Raw genomic sequence first — 5012 nt, forward strand, 5'->3', positions numbered from 1 at the left:
TATATATATATATATATATATATAGATGGCCAAATACATAAATAAATTCCTAAACTTGTTGAGTTTTTTCCCTCAAGTATCTCAACTACGTCATTTTTCAATTGAATCATTGAACCACCATAATTTGTTTCTTTAAAACACTGTTGGTTGATTTTGATCAGCTTTTCTATTGTAAATGTCTTCAATTGTGTTCAAATTGTAATAATTTTGATTGAAGGAATGAAGACAAACCGTGTTAGTCTCATTTGTTTTCTAATGTGTTCAAATGACTTAAGTAAAACACAATTATTCTCAAAAATTTTCACTATTAATTGGACTAATGATTTGTGGAAGAACATATATATCCTCTATCAATACCCCTCAAAAATCTGGTTTCACATCAACGACGGTGTTTGTTTAAACAGAACAAATTATAGGGGTTTAATGATTCAATAGGAAAATGACGTAGTTGAGATACCCGAGAGAAAAAACCCAACAAGTTTAAGGATCTGGTTATGTATTTGGCCTAGATAGATAGATAGATAGATAGATAGATAGATACATACATACATACATACATACATACATATTTATAATGAGTAAGTAAATAGACGAATTTTCTCCTTTATCTAGTTAAATTCGGGAAAGTTATTTTAAAAGGTTATTTAGTCAAATCGACGGTCAACCACGAGTTAGCAGGCATTCCGAGGGCGTAACACCTTCTTGGAATGTACATTTGAACTTTGAACCTTTTTCAATTGATTTTTATCTGTTTTAAATCTTTTGATAAAAAATGATTTTAAGTTTTCTTGATTTTTACTAAAATCACTAAAATCAAGTGGCGACTCTGTAATTTGGAAGGTCGATTTCTCTTAAATCATAAGATCAATTGATTTTTCGAAACTTAGTCATTTTTTTTCACTATTATATATACCTTATATATTTTTAAGTAAAACAACTATTGTGTCGTGCCATAGAGTTGAGGTTAAAATTGTCTTTTCCTAATCTCTTCTCTTATGTTTATAGGATATGAGTACAAGAAGGATGGTCGCAAGAAGGGTTAAAGAAGAAGGAGTGAATGAGGAAGTTCCTCCCCGAGTTGAACAAGTTCCACAAGGTGTTCAAGTTCCTCAAGGTGATCAAGTCTCTATAGTTGGAGAAGGTAATGAGGCTCCGGTGGTTGCCCCGGACATGACCAATGGGGAGATTATAGAGGCTCTCCTTTCCTTAGCTCGAGCCATGACGACTCAAGTGAATAGGGATGTTGAGCCTAGGGTGAATGCTTTTGAGAGTACCATGACCAATAGATTGAGAAACTTTGTGAGGATTAAATCCTCCTATCTTTCTTGGTTCTAAGGTGGGAGAATATTCCTAGGAGTTTCTAGATGGTGTGTACAAGGTGTTGAGTGTTATGGAGGTGACTTTTAGGGTGAAGGTGGAGTTGGCTTCGTACCAATTGAGGTAAGTTGATCAAGCATGGTACACTCAATGGAAAGACAATAGGTCGGTTATGTCGGGTCCTATAGAGTGGGAGGAGTTTAAGAAGGGTTTCTTACGAAAGTATTTTCCCCATGAGAGGAGGGAGGTGAAGGTTGAGGAGTTCATAAACCTTACAAAAGGTAATATGAGTGTGGAGGAGTATTCTTTGAAGTTTACACTTTGTTTAGGTATGCTCCATCCTTTGTGTCTAACCCTAGGGATGAGATGAGTGAGTTTGTGACTGGTGTTTCCGACCTTGTGAAAGAAGAGTGTCGTACGTCCATGCTCCACAATGACATGAACCTATCTAGACTCATGGTGTATGAACAATCCATTGAAGAGTCCAAACTTAGTAGGATTTCAAGGAATTTGAAGAGGGGTAGATCCGATGAGCAAAACCAACCTAGGTTTAAGAAGAGGGCTCCAAATCAAGATGGGTCTAACGCTCCTAAGGTCAAACAAGAGAGTGGTAGTGGTTCTCAAGTTGTTAAGCCTAGTTGTACTACTTGTGGGAATAAACACTTTGGGAAGTGTCTAGCCGGTACCGATGGGTGCTTTGGTTGTAGTAAGGATGGTCATAAGGTGAGAGATTGTCCTTCTATTGCAGCTAGAGGAAGAGAGGACAAGCAAGTTCCTCCTAATGCTCCGGATATTGGTGCACCAAAGAGGAATCGCTTTATCTTCTCCAAGCTAAAGGAAATAGTTTTATCTCTTTAGTTGTAATGGGTTTCTTCTAAGTTGGGAAGTACGGTGAATAGTTGGATTGTGATTTGTTGCCTCTTCTCTTCTATTCTATTCACGCTTGATAGTTAGAATTTTATAGTAGCATGTTGCATGTTGTTTAGGAGTCTAAGTGAAAATGAATTTCATTTATGTCCTTGAATTATGCATTTTCATGAGGTTATGTTTATGTGGTAAATTGAGTTAATATGGTTTTGTCTCTCATATTGTCATGCCTTTATAGTAAATTGCTTAAAAGTTGCATTGGTAAACTAGTGAGCATGCTTTACTGTAAGATAATTAAATTTTTTGCTTAATTATGTTTTCATGAGAATTGGTTATAATGTGATTAGAAATGATGTATATGATCATAATGTGTGGAGAAGGAATTTCCTCCTATATGATATAAAAAATGTAGAGTCTTATTGCATGATAAGTTGTAGATGTCGTACCACTTTCTTGTTGTGTTTTGAGTCTCTTAATTATGTGGCGTTGATGTTCCTCCTATTGATGTGTATTGTTTATGGTGTGGTATAGCTTTGAGTTGCTTGTATTGAGTCTTTATCTCTTGATAGTGTTAAAAGTGTTTTAGTGTCGTTCGCGGACGAACGTCCAAATAGGGGAGAATGTAACACTCTAAAAATGAGCTAGGTTAAGCTAGACCCTAACATATGTGTCATGAGTTTATAATGTCTTAAAATAATGAATTATAGTGTTAGAAGTCAGTGCGTTAAGTTTGCAAGAGTTTGGAGGCCAAACGTCCAATAACAACCAAGACGTTCAAAAGTTTGCGTTTGTGTGCGCTTGTGTGTTCTAGTATGCCTTTGCATGTTTTATGTGGTGTTTGGAGTTCAAATTGATAGGAGAGGTTCCTAACATTTACACGAACGTATTTGGAGTTGAAACGTCTGGGCACGACTCTCCAAGGACCACTCTACGGGTTCTTGAGGAGGACCCAAACTTTGGCTTGGAACTGCCAAAACAATCTCCAAACCATGACTGCCTAATAGATGCCCCGTCGTACTCATACGCCCTGTTGATGGTAACAACTTTTAAGCTTCAACAAGGGAACTATACTGATGAGTGTGAGGGTAAGAGCTTGGAATTTTAAATGTCATTCAGGGGTATAATCTCGATCATATTGAACTTTAGGTGAAAGGTCACAGTTTGATTTCGGCTTCGGTATAGACTGCGAGATGTTATTAATCGGCGCAGTCGACACGAAGAGTGGATTAATCGTCATTGGTATACTCAAAGGGTGCATCGAAGATTTTCTAGCAACATTGGATGTGTTAGCATGGACACCGAATTCAGGTGGATAAATTGGATCATTTGTCGACACTTGGATAGAGGGTGGCACATTTGTGTTTAGATAGTCATGAATTGAGGACCGTGGAGATTTTCCACTCATCCAAGTTTCGTACATCTCTGTCATTTGCTGTCTTAATACCATTACATCCTCTATTGACACTGTTTCTTGTGAAGCCATATGGATTCGAACATCATCATTGTCCGACTCATTTCCATCTTCGTTAGACATTCTTTTTCCTTTTGATATTGTATTGAAGGGATGAGATGTCACCACCTTTAAGTTAACTTTGAGTATTGACGATAAGTTTTTTCAGTTTTAACCACATGTTGCATATCATGCATACACAAGTCTTTTTTTTTCTTATAGAATAAGTTTACAAAGTTTAATGTTTAAAGCTCAACTATATTTATTTTTTGATTATTTATTTATATTTTTATATTATTTGTTTTTAAAAAATGATGCATTGATCAATTTCATTTGAATTGTGTACATAACTCACTAGATAAAAATGATAAAGATACTTGCATAATTATTTTTTACAAAAGAAAATCTTCTTTTTTATTATTTTTAAGATAAGATTTTTTATTTCCTTGACTTAAAAGAAAATTAAGAAATCTATTTTTGATCTTGAACATCATGAAGTCAAAAAAGAAAATATATGTTTGACTTTTCGTTTGATTGACGAATTTGAAAAGATACAATCGTTTTTATAAGAAGAGAAAAAAATATTGTTGAATAAATACTACAACTTCTCTTCTTTTTTTTAAATTTTTGACGAAAAGTTTTTTTTAATATTTTTTTTGACTAAAGGTCACCGAATTCAACAAAAGTTATCTACGTATCTCATTATGATGAGAATCAGGTTTGCGTAGTTCGTTTAGATTGAACAATTGATGTTTATTTTTATTATTTGAAAACTTAAAATTTATTGAAAATGTAATAATTTTTTTGGTTTAAAATGGTATAAAACTTCCCAAATGAATTTTGTTTTGTTTTGTTTTATTTTTCTTGTGATTTTGTTTAGAAATAATTTATTATATTTTTTTGAAATTTTAAATTTTAAGAGATTAAGAAATTCTAAAATAATTTTTATGTCTTTGTGTTGAGTACAACTAAGTCAAAGGCAAATATTGCAAATAAAAGGAGTTCATTAGGGATAATCATGTGTATATTCCAGTTACTAGATTCAAACTTGAAGAAGATAGGTATCTAGACAGGCTTACTCGAGTGGGCAACTCGAGTCGAGCAGGGGCAACTTGTCGGTAGCAGCACTTTTCTGACTTCATTGCTGATTCAACCTCGCCTAACATGTGTTACTAAAAATCCTTCACTGGGTGTCAACACACTCCAGTTTTTTCTCAAGGGGAAATAGGATGCATAGCTACATTCTTGAAAACGTGTGTAAGTGTAGTCAAAGATTCACAAGGTGTTCCTAAGATAATTTTTTTTAGTGAAGTTCAATAATATAAATAGAAAAAGCAATAAATGAGCAGCAAATAACATATTAGACCATCAAAAACAA

Source organism: Solanum pennellii, chromosome 5 (assembly GCF_001406875.1).
Source record: "Solanum pennellii chromosome 5, SPENNV200".
In the NCBI taxonomy this organism is placed as follows: domain Eukaryota; kingdom Viridiplantae; phylum Streptophyta; class Magnoliopsida; order Solanales; family Solanaceae; genus Solanum; species Solanum pennellii.